The 15,336-nt window shown below is 42.0% G+C and overlaps 1 protein-coding gene across 1 annotated transcript in view; it reads left to right on the top strand.

The window, feature by feature from the left end:
- AGBL1 (AGBL carboxypeptidase 1) overlaps positions 1-15,098 on the top strand; it is a 447,272-nt gene extending 432,174 nt beyond the window's left edge. Inside the window, exon 25 of the transcript XR_011811890.1 lies at positions 14,489-15,098. The gene's annotated coding sequence lies outside the window, so the exon portion shown is untranslated. The remainder of the gene's footprint in view (positions 1-14,488) is intronic.
- The last annotated feature ends 238 nt before the right edge of the window (positions 15,099-15,336 follow it).

Here is a 15,336-nt window from a genome sequence, read left to right as displayed (position 1 = left end):
TGCACAAGCAGCCTCATAAATTGTATGCGTAATCCCCAGTCTAGCCCACATCCTCATCCAAATTCATCTGCCTTGCATAAAACTTAGTAACCTCTCAGCAAACACAGCTGACCAACAGAAGAGCAAAGAGTGGAGTTCCTCTACTATGTTAAATCCCTTCCCTCCAATAAAATCCCATGGGATCTTTAATGGCCATTTTTATCTAGGAATTTTTGAAAAGATGGGGCTTGCATCGTTCTTTCTCCTTAAGTTTATATGCACATGGTTCCCAGGGCTCTAGTGACATTCTAATAAGTGTATTGAATTTTGAGCCGTTCAAGGGCTTTTGTATATTATTTATGAGAATGGATTGATTTCTCTCTCATGTGAAGAAATACATGTAAAATTGAGTTTTGTTGTGGTTGTTTCTTTGCTCGATGTCTCTGATATGATCATGGCTTCATAACAATTTCAATGTATTATTGCCAGAGGTATTATAAAATAGGGAAACATTATCCTTCATGTCATAATTCCTTCTGTGCTGAATAGACTCATAGGCTCAATAGCTTTTTTTGTTTGTTTGTTAGTTTGTTTATTGATCCTTATTTTGGAAAGTAGTAAATTAAGTGAATGCTGTTAAACAAGAGGCCAAATTCCCCTGTAGTTTCAGCAAGATGGACTTCAATTAGCTATGCTTCCATGACTATGCTACGATGCTACTCATAGGGAATTTATGACATTGTCAACAAATCTGTGAAAGTTAAGCTCCTGTTATTATCATGTTGAGCTCGAAAATATAGATTTCTTATAGGGGAAAAAAGCAGAAAATACAGGGGGGTGAGATGCTCTAATTTCTGCCATACAATCATTTCAGCTGTGTGGCAAAGGGATATTGGTAACCCACATTCTGGTATGGCCTCAAAGGTCTGTGGTAGCCAAAACTAAATAACTATTGGACACGCAGAGTTTGTCTCCTTCCTCAGTTATTAAAGACATTATGGGTATTGAATCTTTATATGGGTTCAAAAAGTAGGCTGGATAAATAAGGAGAGAAACTTCTGTAAGGGATTAATAATATAAGGGTATCACTACTAGTTCAAGAAAACCCTCACCTGCAAATTGTCTTTCAGAATGAAATTTTCTCCCAACACTATTCACAACCAATTTGCTGCTAATGTAAGGAGTACATTAGAGTACTAATGTAGAGAATTTTAAGCCTTCGCTGAAGAAAGGCTGATGTTGTTCCAAAATGCAGCTGTGTTGGCATTACTGCGGTGTCTTGATCTGTTGATGTATCTAGCAGGGATACAGCCCTGTGGTGCTGCTCAAGGTGTGATCACTGTCACAGTCATGCTGCTTTGTAAACTCATAGCAGACCCTCCTGATTTAACTTTTTTTTTTTTTTTGGTGGTTGTTTTGGTAGTGTGTTTTGTTTGTTTGTTTGTTTCATTTTGTTTTGTTTTCCATTTCCATTGCTCTCTCTGCTTTATCTTCATGTCTTCTATTTAGATTCCCAGTCCAGGGTGTTGAACTGGCATTTTATGGATCAATGTAGAGGGTGACTGCTCTGAACCTACTCTGTACAGTCATCCCTATTTATCTTGCTGATGCAAATCTCATCTCCTGTTCCCTATTACTCAAAAATATGCTCTTTAGATTTTTTTATTTTATTTTGAATTTTGTAACTATCCAATGACTATTACTTTGCCTTTTTTTTTTTTTCCCTTCAGCTAATGGCTAAGCAGCTGCAGCTTGTAACTTCGAAGCACCCTGGTGCTGTTCTCAAAAATGAAACAATCTGTACTTAAACCAATTTGTGAACTTCAGTTTCCCTGCCTCCAGTCTGCTAAAGTGTTCATGCCCGTCATGTCAATCTGTTTTTCCAAAGCAAAGAATGCTCTATAAGTGCTAACTAACCCACCACAAACTAAGGCTGTAGGCTTTGCCTAGAAAAATCTTACCACATGTGACTACATTTTGGGGGGGCAACGTAATTTAGATTGACCACTGAGGTCTGGATGAAGGGCAAGTTCATTTTAAAAGGTGAATAACATATCTCTGTCATCAGGGTGTAGGATTTACCTCTGGAATCCATATTAAAGGGAATCTCACAGCTATCAGGGAGTTGTGAATATTGTATTTCAGTCTGAGCAAAATGTACCTAACTGCAATGCAAAAATATATGCTAGAAATCGACTTGAACTGGTAAGATATAGGACACTGAGAATGAACACAAATAATTCTAAACCAAGGTACCAGCAGGGGACTGATAGAACGTATAACCAGGAGATTGGCTGTTTGTTTCCTTATTCATACTGTTTTATGATTTCATTTCTGTGTGCTGATTAAAAAGGGACTAAAAAACAGTTCTGGAGATGGAATATTTTGGGAATGTGCTGTACAAGTTTCCTCAAAACGGCTCTGATACAGCCAAGTCCTTTCCATCTTTAACTTAGCAGTCTTTCTAAGAAAACATTTATCCTAATTGATGTTCACTATTCTGGTGGAATGAGATCATTCTCTGAAATCTGATCTGAATATGTCTTTTATATATTTTATCAACAGGTACTTTTTTATTTTTAACTAACTTTGCCCTTTAGGTCAAAGTGTTTTTGTCCTCTACTGATGTTTACAGCACTGATATATTCATGAATTGCAAACATGCTATCTCAGTTTTCAACTTTTTAGGCTATGCAAGCCAGGTCTTCCTAATTTGTCTAGTAGGGCCAGGTTTCCATTCCCACAATCACATGGCTTGCTTGGTACCACGGCTGCTCCATTTTTTAATCTACCCCTCTTGATCATGAGTCATTTGGATCAGGACATTTGGCCTTGAACAATAGCATCAGTACTTCTCTGTTTCTAGCAGAAATAGACTAACTGCTATACTTAAAACCCACATTGACTTTTTTAATTGTGACATCACATTGGTGGGTCACAGCTACCTATCATGCCATCAGTTGCAACACCTACATTCCTCTCCTTTTGTGTCATTTCCAAGTGACAGATTCATGAATCTTAGTCAAAAATATCATTACTGCTACTTAAATTCATGACATTGCAGTCTATACTAATAGATTCCATCCTGTTTCTGTTATTCCAACTGTCAAAATCACCGAGCTCTTCTTGTATGACAGCCCAGTCCTTCTTCTCATTTCTGATGTTTTCCAGGTTTGTATCTGCAGAAAAATAGCTATACTTTTTGTACACAGAGCATTCATGAAAGTTTAAGCCAGATTAGCCTCCAGGAAACCTTTCCCATTATTATCCTTCTTCCCACCTGACATTTTGCCCTTTAAACAAACCTATTTTTGTTTCCTTTTCAGCTGTTTCCTTGTTAGCCTTAAAATTCCTGTGCTAAAAGCCATATTCCCCAACAAAACTAATAATATCTCATGCAACACCATATCAAATGCTTTACTGAAATCTAGATCGATCAGATCTACTGCATTTCCTTGGTCTAGAAAATCAATTATCTTATCAAAGAAAAAAAAATCGGGTTACTCTGCCACTCTCTGTGTCTCTCTATTTAACATTTACATATACTTCAATGTCTCTAATTATTCTCTCTTTAAGAATTTACTTTAACTCTTTTGTGTAGTCCTCTCAATTTGTGATCTAAGTGGTTCTGACTTTGGTTTGCAGGGACCCTGTACAATGTGGTTCACAGTCAGATCCAAGACTTAGATGCAAATGTCAGTACAGTATCGTGATATGCAGTCAGAAGAATCTGTGCAATGGGGAGTGCAACAGGTGAACAATGAAGGGCTAAAACCATCATGCACTTGGGAAGCATTAAAGAGAGCATAAATCTTTGCCTTATTCTTATACTCTTTTATTAGACCCCTACCACAGGTAGGATACTGGCTTGAAGGACCTTCAGTCTGCCCCTGTACAGCTGTTTTAATGGTTTTCTAATGAGGATGTTCTGAGCTTACCCTGCTGCCACCAAAGTATCCATTGCACTACAGGAAAGTGTCTTAGAGGGTGGAGGTTCTTACGCAAAGTATTTTCTGCAGACCTACAGACTGAATTATGTCCTTTTATGTGTTCTGTCTTTGGTGTTCTAGCCACCATTTCCCAGAGGGAAATTCAGGTATGACAAAAGCATCTTCTGCACCATTGCTTGATATTTTGCTAACCAATTCACATCCTTCAGAAGAGCAGGACCGGTAATTGGTTTTGCAGGGGGAACACCTCGGAGAGAAATACTGCTCTTCTCTTTTTCTCTTCTTTTTTTTTCTTGTCATTCTTTCCTGACCCATGAAATATACTATCCTCATCATGCTGAAGCTGCCATAAATGAAAGTCTGTCAATGTTACCATTATAAGCCCTATTTTTAAAACAGTTTATCATTCAAGGGCAAAGTTTCTTTTTCTCTCCTCACCATGCTGGGTGAAAAAAGGTCAGGTACAGGCTACTGTCTAAAATACATTTCCTTCGAATTTTTAAACATTAAAATAAGCACTGTTGAGCAAAGATGGGCCAACAATACTCCAATATAAAGACACACTGCCATTTCACCCTATGAAGTCAGGCACAATGCTGAGGTGGAAACCTGAATATAAAATAATTAAGTTATAATATTAATGTCCTTTATCCTGCAAACAGTCTTAACTGGATTCCCACAGCCAGGCTCCTTCAGACTTTGGGAGGTACATGAACCAGATCTGTTTTTCTAATCTGTGCTCATAGAAAAAGAAATTATCTCAGCTCTTTTTAAAGCAGGCAGAAATAGCAGAATTTCCAGGAACCTCAGGGAGACAAAGAGCAGAACACAGTGTCAATAACTCTACATAAATTTAAACCTCTGTGTAAGCTTTTGGATTCTACTGGGATGAACAGGGAAGTAATACTGAAGGGAGAGAGATCCAGGAATGAAAGAGAGAAATTTGACCTGCATCATAGACAGATGATCTGTTGGTAGAAGAGTAAATGTAGGGTAGTACAAAGGCAGTTAACCTCCCTGTGTCCAGATTTCTCATCCATAAAAGGATAATAATGATACTTGCCTTTGTGAAGCACTTTGAGATCTGTGGTGGAAAAGTGATGTATAGAGACAGGCATTGTTATTTCAAAGAGACAGAGAATAGCAGGTGTCATAGATCCAGAATTACACAATAGACAAATATTGTGGGGAAAACTGTGGGAGTCAGCTGTACCCTACATTTTGTTGTAGCTTTAATAACGTTGGCAGCTTTGCTATTCAAGTGCAATATTGCAGGTAATCACTCCATTGCTCCATAGCTATCAGGGTGGGGATGAGAAACAGTTTATTTTGCTGGAAGAACATAATTGGAGCCAAACAAAATAATCTGGTATGGAACGATTAGCAAATTCATTACTTCTCTGCAGATTTCCTACAGAAATTCCCACATGCTCTTGTTCATTTTCAGTGAGTATTCACCAATTTTCTTAGCCATCAGTGACACTGTGAAAACCACTCTACCTTCTCAGAAATATCTGCATATTTCTCTGTTGTGGATGGCAAAATTTCATGCAATTCCTCATCCGGATGGGCATCTGTACCCACATCTACCTCTCACACATCACTCCCAGCCTGGCTCAGGTAGCCACAGACCCATCCTTGCTGAACCCTTGCTGCTTCCAGGGGTCATGCCTGACTTTGCATCGTGCCTCCTTTCATCTTCCTATGCACTCCATCCTGGTGTTTACTGAGGGAAATCAGAGTGAAATACAGCAGAGCAGATTAATATCCATCGTGAAGGGATGTGGGGAATACGCAATCACACAGCCTGGATGCTTGGCAGCTCTGCATGCGACAGGAGAGGAAAATCAAAGGGAAAAGTTCATGCATCAGAGGGACAGCAGCCGGGCCCTCTGATTAGTCTATACAGAGTGTGCCTGGAAAAAATCGGAGGGGATTCACATCTGAATGGTGGCACTAAGGTCAGGCCACAGCTCACACCACTATCACCCTGAGCAGGGCACACATACCAGGAGACTAAAACTCCTGAAAACTGCCAGGCTTGTGGTCCCTTGGCCATATTGCTGACCACATGGCCCAGAAAACATCGCAGATGTTTGGTCATCTGTAACCATGCAAGGCTAAAGCTCTTGGGTTCATCCACAAAGAGGTAAATTACCTCCTCTATTGCTTATATCTATCACTTGTTACCTCTATCAGTTGTTACTTCCTCTATCACTTGTTATATCAATTTCAAGGGTTGGGGGAAAAGAGTTTAAAGACTCGGTGTTGCCACAGGCTGATCTCCCGTGCAGAAGGGACAAAGCTGGGGGTGGCGGTGAGAAGGGGAAGGGGAGCACACACAGCTTCACACCCATCGCCTGCCCAAGGCAAGCCGCCACCTCCACCGATCACCCGCTGTCCTGCCGACTGCAACGCAGGGCCCCAGCTGGCAAATTGCCACCTAGCGCCTGCACAATCACAGGCATTTCAGGTAGTTTTGAAAATCCCTGTCTGGATAAAAATGGAGCAGGAGCATCAGGCCAGGCTGTCCAGCTGAGCTAAGTACCCGTCTGGGAGCTGCGTTGAGAGCCGCTGAGCAGAACGGAGCTGCCGGCGGTGCTCAGCCGCCTGCGGATCAGCCAGCTCGGCTCGGGCAGCAGCTCCTTCCCTCTGTGCCCTCTCAAATCCCACCCCAGGCAATGCAAAGGAAGGTTTACATGACTGTGCTTGAGTCAGAAGATACAGACAGCCTGGCTTTTTGCTGTGTGTGCCCGTTGGCTGGTTGAAGTCTCCCTTCCTGGGCTTTTCTCACCCTGCCCATGAATGTGTTACACCTCCAGAGTGGGGCTCGCTGCTATTTCGTGCCCTGGCCGATGGCTGGTGGTGCTCCCACCACCCTCTGCCCTGCACAAACACATGTGGCTCCTTCATTGCGCAGTCACAGAAACCAGTATTTCCCCCACATGCTTCTTTCACTCATATTTTGCGTAAGCAGAAAAAAAAAAAAAAAACCCTTGGGATGAAATACAAAACATTCCCATAAAATTTGTATCATTCTCCTCAGGGCCTGCTCCTCACATTGGAAAGGAACATAGCAAAAGCCAGTCTGCTGGTTGGAACACAAATAACTTTAAGAGAGGTATGATAAATCAAGCCCACATTGCTGTCATATTGTGGTCTGGATGAGGTGAACCATCTTCCGTCCTTGATGGCACTAGCAGGATGTTTTTCTATACCAAATTACAAGAGGTTCATGATCACTGAGCAGAGACATTAAAATAAAGCTGAGGGGTGACTTGCTGAAACCGTGGCCAAAACAGCTCCACACTCTGTCCAAGAAACAGCTGCCTGATCTCTTGCATTTGTGGAATCATTTTTTAGATCAGAAAGACATTTTGGGATTATTCTCTTTCAGTGGGTAATGCAGTTTTGGTAACACAGCAACTTTTTGCAAATTTATGTTTGCTTCATTGAATCCTTCTCACAGGCTGGAGGGGGAATTTAGAAACTTCATTTTGACATTGAATTTGTTACTTGAATCTAAATGTTTCATTTTGCGATTTTCAAACTAAATATTTTGATCTTTCCATTGCAAATTTAGTTTGGTTCAAAATTACCTTCCCTTTCATTTTGAAAGGTGTGCTCAAAGCCCAGCTATCACCCTTACAAAAGGACTAAAAAAATGTTTTGATTAAACTAAGAATTTTTTTCCTTTTACTTTCGGCTTTAAAATAACCGTCAAAAACAACAGAGAAAAGAGGTGTTACTGCTAGTGAACCAAAAATTCAATTACCTGAAAGGCTGTTATTCTGGTTTCCATATAAGGTCTTGGCCACAGAGGGAGGCTAGTGTGCAGCACACTGCAGTGCACACAACCCACCCTGTTGCATAATAACTCCCCCAGTGCATGCCCTCCATTGAGGACAACATAAGTTAGACCATTAGAAGATAACCTGTCCCAGCCAAAGGCAGAATGAGGCTGGGATTCAACCCACTTGAATGTCCCACCAGGGCTGGGTGACCACATGACTACATTTTGTCCCAGTTGCAAAATATATATATATATATATATAAAATCTGATTTTTGCTCAATACCCATCCCTGGCTGACTGGGAATTTAAGGTATGGTTTCACATGAGCTCCTCCTTGGCCACCTCTACCAAACCTTGACAGATACAGAATGTGGAGAAGGTTCAAACAAATACCCACATGCCAGGGCCATGATCTGAGTTGGGCATGGACTTGCTCTGTTGCAGCAGGTGGAGAATAACCTCATGGGAAGATGTCCCTGACTCAAAGGCTGCCGTCTTTGCCAGGGTAATTCTGTGCCAAAAGAACAATCCTAGACTTGCTGCTGGGGTCTGAGTAGCATCTTCTGCAATAGGAAAAATGTAATACTGTGCTGAGAAAATGTGGCTTTATAAATTTCTTAATCCATTTTATTGGCCAAACCATTTCTGCTTGTGCCTGAAACCTTCCTGCCTCTGACTCATCTCACGTTGTGCTCCACCTTGTCCATGGGATGAAACCTTACACCCATCAGCTCCTGTCATCCAGAATGAAGTCTGACAGTGACTGTAAAACCTCCCTGGGGAAACTGAGTGCAAGCAGCTGCTGAAGCCAAAAAAAAAAAAAAAAAAATGCAGTGTATGGCAATCCATAGATCTGGCCTGCTCCTTGGGGGAATGCAGGGAGGCAGTTGCAGAGCTCCCTGTGCAATGTCCTATCCAGATCTTGTTTTCTCAACAACAGCAGAATTTGCAGGACTCCAGAGTAGAGGCTCTTTTCTGTGGCTGTTACATGGCTACATCGTCCCCATCTGGCTCAGATGTCAGCCAGCCACAAGGGATCAGCCCTCTTGCTACTGTGATAGAAGTGTGATCTTCTGTTTTCTTTTTTTTTCCAGTAGCTTGATCTGCCTTATCCAGGGAAATCATTGCAAGTGCACTGTGCCAAGTCCTGATCCCACTGAAGTCAGTGACACTGCTCCAGTTGACCTCAGCGGGACCAGGACTTAAGTAGCACCATGTAATTTCTATAGGCTTCTTGCACAGTTTATGTAGCATATGTGCTCTCTCTCTCTGCACGCTTATTTGACTTTCACACTCTTGATGGAAATGTGTCTTTATAAATTTACAAATAGCGCAGCAGCTGTGTGTTTATATAACCTCATTTGAGGGCCACATGTATTCTCACCCTTGTGCTATTAATATTTATACTGTCACAATCACATACACACAAATACCTCACACAAATACACATGCATGCTGTGGAACAATAAGGAAAATAGATTAAAAACACTTCTGAGTCAGTCATGCCTTAAAAATAAATAAATTAAACTGAAAGGCACATCTAGGTTCTTGAAAGACATTATGAAGGAACTTTTCTCTGGATTTTGGTGACTTTGTGCAAACTGCTGTGCCTTTTGCACCCTTAGCTTCTACACAGCAACACCTCTCCCTGATTTAAAGTGACCAGATTGCAAAAACTTTTGCAGAGCAAACCAGATACTCCAGCCAGTCAGGAGATGGGCAATTTATAGGGCATCCAGGACTCCAGGCACTACAGGCTGTTGAGGCCAGGGCAAGTGACTCCCCCACCATTATAGGGCACATTGTTCAGAAGGCCACAATGAAGCTGGTTAACAGCTCTTGGCAGAGATTTTTTTTTTTTTTTTTTTCGTAAAAATGCAGAATTAAGCAGATTTAGTCAATCTGCAAATTACTCCTTTTTTCAAATGCAAACAGAAAAAACCTGCCAAACATACAGCCTGGATGTTTTATTTTGACAATTTCAGATGAAACATTTTGATTTTCTTATGTGAAAAAAAAAAAATAGCATTCTTGATTTTGCTTCCAATTAATTTTCTCTATTCCAAGAGACCAAAACTATTTGTCCCATCCTAAGTATTGATTACTTCTTTAACTTCCTGTCTTGGTAGAGAAAAAGGTTTAAATGATTGTTTATGGGTGGCCAAGCGGAATTTCTTTTCTTCCCCACCCTCCACACAGATTTTCCAGTTCAGTCAAAGAACCAGCTCTCTGTAGGAAGCCTAGTCCGGATTTTATTTTTAAGGTCCTAGGACCAAAGAGCAAAAACATGAAGGTGTGAGCAGGATGGACTTTGTTCACTTATTTGCACGGTGTGCACATGAGACAGAGAGCAAGCAGCCTTGCTGTCTCCTCCTTCCCTTTTACAGGGAAACTTCACTGGGAGACCACATGGCCGTTCTGATGCCAGCAAGTTCCCTGCAGATGGAGAGAGCAAATAAAAATGTGCATATTTACATTATACATGCAGATTAGATAGTGTGCATTCCTCACAGCTTGTCCCTGAAACACCCTCCAAAAGGAGCGTGGGGGAGAATGCAAAGAAGTTGCGTCCAACTCTGTTCTCTCATTGTCTCCCTCCCACACTCTTGCTCTCAAACATGTACCCCTGGACAATTAACCCTTTACAATTCCCTGCATCACGGACAGAACTGCCGATGCCTGGCAACCTCTATGTTAGAGCAAAAGTGGAAATAGTTTCTCATAAAGGATTGTTAAATTCAGCCAGCAGAAATAGCTGCGAGAGGGCAGTGGTAATGATGAGGGAATTAATTATTGCATTACCTAAACTTTGCATTATCTGGCAAAAGAAGAGAGTGGGTGTGTGGGTGCATGTAAGGGGTTACCCTGGAACGGAGACAGAGCATTGAACTGGGGAGCTGAAACACTTTTGTATTTACCCTCCTGAGCCCAATGGTTGCTCACGTCCCTTCCCATGGAAGTCCTGCTGTGAGCTCAGTGCAGGGAAAAGTGGGTTACTGGGGGGAGCAAGGAGCTGGCCAGCAATGGGACACCCAATGTCTGCTCCTGAGGAAGGTCAGATGGAGCTTCTTTGAAGGCAGGAGTGTAGGAAAAAGAGCAGTATCACCACAGCTCTCCCCATACTGTGCTGGATGACTTTTAGACCCCAAAGCTCTTGTCTCCTGCTGGGCCAGGTCCTGGATACCTGCCCATGGACGGGGCTCCTCAACCCCATTTGCAGTGGAATTGCCAAGTGAAACCATCAACTTGCTCCATGCCACCCTTTCTTAAAAGACCTGGAGTTTGGCCTTCTGCATAGCTAGGCCCCTGCACCTACTGCAAAAATCTGCAAGGAAGAGGGTTGGGATTATCCTTCACTGCCCAACTCAGGGCAGCAAGAGCCTCTGGGCAATCAGAGATCATCACTTGGGCTACGAGGAATCACCCTGTTAGGCATACATGCTCCTGCATTCATCTGTATCTTCTCTCTCATGCTGTAGCACTCATGTTTGCCCTTCCAAATGAGGTTCCTCAGGGCATTTACTCTTCAGCGAGTAACACGCTCGCTCACACATGCTCCCCTCGCCCTCCCACGCAGCTCAGCATTGCAGCTCTCTCCTGGTAAGTTACGCCCCATTTCTCTCCAGGAAATCCTTGCCCGGCTCTGCCAGCTGCCACCTCGCTGACAGATGTTCTGCTCAGGCACACTCTATCATTTTTACATAGTGGCAGCCTGGTTAAATATTTCACAGCTCGCCCCGAACTTTTAGTGCTCCCGGTCAGGGGGAACAGTGCAGCCAGGTCCAGCTGGGGTCACACATGACTTAGGGGCACTGACCTCTGATCTCCTCCTGGTCTTCCTCACAGGTTGGTCACAACACTGTGCTTGGAAAGAAGGTTTCTTTTGAAATAAGGTCAACTCCAGCCTTTTGAGGTACAAGGAAAACTTGCCTGCACGGTACCAGCTGCAGTAAAAAGCTTGGCTGAATATAAGACATGGAGGAATGAGAGATTCATGGCATCTTCTAGGCAGAAGAATAAATTAGACTTTTTGATATATTTTTAAAGATGCAGTTTGGCAATTTATATCCATGAAATGTAAACGCCTCTGACTTTTGCCATATAGAAAAAATCAACAGGAAAGCATGCGGTTATTAAGTACTGAAGGGTGGGATAGGTGTGGTGCATGGCAAAAAAATGACTGCTTGATTCTGGCTGGAGCAAAAAGGGTTGGGAGATTTCTTGGGATACTGCAGGTTTTAGGGATTATGAAAAGTGACTCTTCAGGTGCTGTGGTATAAGCAGCCATCTCAGCTCCTTCTTACAGGTTTTATAATGTTCATATTGCTGTGATAGCAATGGTATCAGAGTAAATGAAATATGACTTAAAATCATAATGTAACTAAAACAATTTCCTTGTTTCATGTTGCACATTTACAGTCTCCTCTTCAAAGGTCTTGCACATAACTATTTTATTTTGTTCTAAATTGGCTCTCACACTACTTTCACCAGCATTATAGCTGGGTGCTTCCAGTATTACACCAAGGAACGTGACTAACATCTCTTACAGGTTGTTTGTGACAGTCCTTTTTCAGGAAAGGTATTATGGACTGGACCAGGGTAGCTGCTTCTGACACTGATTAGCTCATGTGGCTGTGTGAGATTAAAACCATAGTTAAAGAAAAAAAAAAAAAAGCAGCCTGTTTAAGGTCCCAAATCAATCCCTAAACATATGTGCAAACTTAAAATTAGAAAATTGCTTTTGCATTTTTAAAGAACATCCAGCCCTCATTCACTTCGCATGCATAATATTGCCCATTCAGGGCCTCGGAGCCCTGTTTACATTAGTGTTTCATCAAATTTATTTTCAAGCATCATAATTCTTTGGTAGGTCAATCTCAACCCTGTTGTGCTCTTTTAAGATGTGGTGGACCAATTCCCAGAATGGCAAGCACAGAGTAAAACAATCAATCAGGCCATTGCTGTCCTGGAACATATGAAAATGTAATGATGACCCCAGATTTTACTGCAGAGAGGGAACACACGATGCATTGCATGAATGAGATTGACAGATCACCACATTTATAGCATCTTCAATGCAGATCTGGAGTAATTTTGTTTAAAATTGGAAGAAAATAGTAAAGTCAATGTGGCACAAAGTAGCACGCAAGTGTTGTGAATAAAAGCTTCAAAGGTTACTAAAGTGCCATTGATTACCTTTGAGAGGATCTTTAACATCTCAAGTCCAAGATAAAGAATTTACACATACACTGTAATGTTAAACCATCATCTCTATATTTCCAGTAATCACTTCTGCAGTAGATGAATCCAGGCATTAGTATCCTGTCAGGATTTTCTAACTAAAGGTACACAAGGAAATCACAAAAATTTAGATTCCAGTTAAGTTCAACAGTATTATGCCCTTAAAAAAACCTCCAGTGGTCAATTCTGCTCTGTCAGCTAGGATATTAAGAGAGATTAGTATGCCTGTTCTTAATGATGGCTTAATATCTTGCATATCTGGAAAACCAAGCAGAATTCAAAGGTGGCAATAAGATGCCTCATCACCTTTCTCTATATTTTTATCGTGCCTCATACCATCGCTTGTTTTATAGAAACAGAATCTAATAAACTAAGATCATATACTTTTGGGGAGAGGAGAGGAGGAGAAAATTACACGTTTGGTTGATAATGATAACAAGATTGCTGTATGAAGCATTTGAATAGATACTGACTGTCATTTTGAGGAGGAATTTAGAACAAAGCAGGATAAGCGTGGCATGGGTGAAGTGGATTTAAAGCTGACGGAGTGCAAAACAGAGAAGGGGAATGAAAAGGGAAATCATTTGGAGTGTTTCCTTGTGTGGCCTCCAAGGACCCCTAGCTTTCCAGGAAAGCAGTGACCTCTAGAAATACACGTCCATGGGTGATTTCAGTGTGGAGATGCATTTGCTTTCCTCTAAGGCAATGGGTCAAAGACAAGGAGAAGGAAGAGGAGGAAGAAAGAGCATAATTATATGGGCAGCTATCCATGGCAGAACACTGCTGGTCTTCACAGTTCAAGAAAGCTGTCAGGAAATCAAAGGTGCTTCAGAAAAAAAAAGCCACAGTAATTGCTCCTAAGATAGGAAATAACACCTTTGACTCTGAGACCTCCTCTCAGGTATCTTACCAAGGATAAGCTGATGGGCTGACTTGGTCGTGGTTTGGAAATTCTTACTTGGGGAATAAATACATGGCAATAAGCTTCTCAGTCTGTCAGACAAAAGCAGCGAATTACAGTGCAAATTACAAATTAAGAGCAGGACTAATTTGTCTTAGGATGTGCACAAATTTTCAAGTAAGAGTGATTAAGTCCTGGAGCCATTTTGCAAAAACTGTAGTGGATTCACAGTCATTTGGGGTTATTACATCAAGATCTGATGAACTTTTACAATATTTTTTTTTTTTTTGGAATAATTGATTCATGGTAATTTGTGTAATGCAGAAACCAAACTGAATGGTCACACTGATATCTTCTGGCTTTGTGGCCTGCGAACTTGAGGAGAGGAATTTTTCTGATTCACTCCTCCAAGGAGGGAATGATATTCATTTTACAGGAGAGGATGGAGATCCTGAAAGATTGAATGCCTTGCCCAGTGGAGTCCATCACTGCTTCTCTCACCCTTCTTCATTACCACCTTTTTCATTGTTTTGACCCCTGAGTAATTTTTTTTTTATATATATATATATTTTGGACTTGTTTTAAGCCTGCTGAGTGATGGTGTTCCCTGCTTTGCTTTTCAGGGAGGTGGCTTACGAGGAAATGACAGCAAGGCATGTTCTGGGAGCACAGCCTTCTGCGTACAAGACACCTGTGAGCATGCGTAGGAGCAGACCACCTTCTGAAAATGAAGCCAGGGAGCAGACTGTGTTTGCAGAGACCTCCCAACAGGACAGCCTGGAAATGTCAGAGCTCCTTTCCCTTGCAGCCTGTTCTTGGGGAGCACAGGAAGAAGCTCCGCCAGGCCCCAGGCTGCTGTAAGGAGGGTGCTGTCATGCGGGAAATCTTGGCAGAAGCCTTCCTTCACTGAACCCTCTCCCAGCACCACACAACCAGCCCAGCCAAGTGAGTGACAGCCACTAACAGGCCATCTCCAGCCTGGCCCAGGTCCGACTCGCTGCGTGAGCCAATGCTCGCTGTCACTGTGCTGCATTACCTAGGCAGAGCCAGACAGGTGGCATTGGCAAGAAACCAAGGAAGAAAAACACTTCATTCCCGGGGAGCGATCTTCCATCTGAGATGGCACGTGATGCAAGGTGCAGCGTGTGTTGGCCGTGAGATGAGATGTGCCTTATAACAGTTTCCAAAGTTCTGGAACTAGCTCAGACTTGAAATCCAGAGAAATTTGGTTAATTTGTTCTGTTTTGTCTGAGTAGCACTATTTTTTTCTCTGTGTGTCTTTCGGCTTCATCTCCTGTTGGGAGTGCTGAAATTCCGTCACAAAAGCTGCATCATCACTTGGCTTTTTATTATAGATTTTCAGCACTACATGACTGCTAGTGCATCTCCAGCCATGCTGGAAATGGGAAGAAACAACCAACAGCTCTTTAGATAATGCAAAAAGACCATGCCTTCCTGCTAACAGCCAGCT

The sequence above is a fragment of the Anas platyrhynchos genome, chromosome 11 (genome assembly GCF_047663525.1).
Source record: "Anas platyrhynchos isolate ZD024472 breed Pekin duck chromosome 11, IASCAAS_PekinDuck_T2T, whole genome shotgun sequence".
Taxonomy (NCBI): Eukaryota; Metazoa; Chordata; class Aves; order Anseriformes; family Anatidae; genus Anas; species Anas platyrhynchos.
This window is presented reverse-complemented; position numbering and strand designations above follow the sequence as displayed.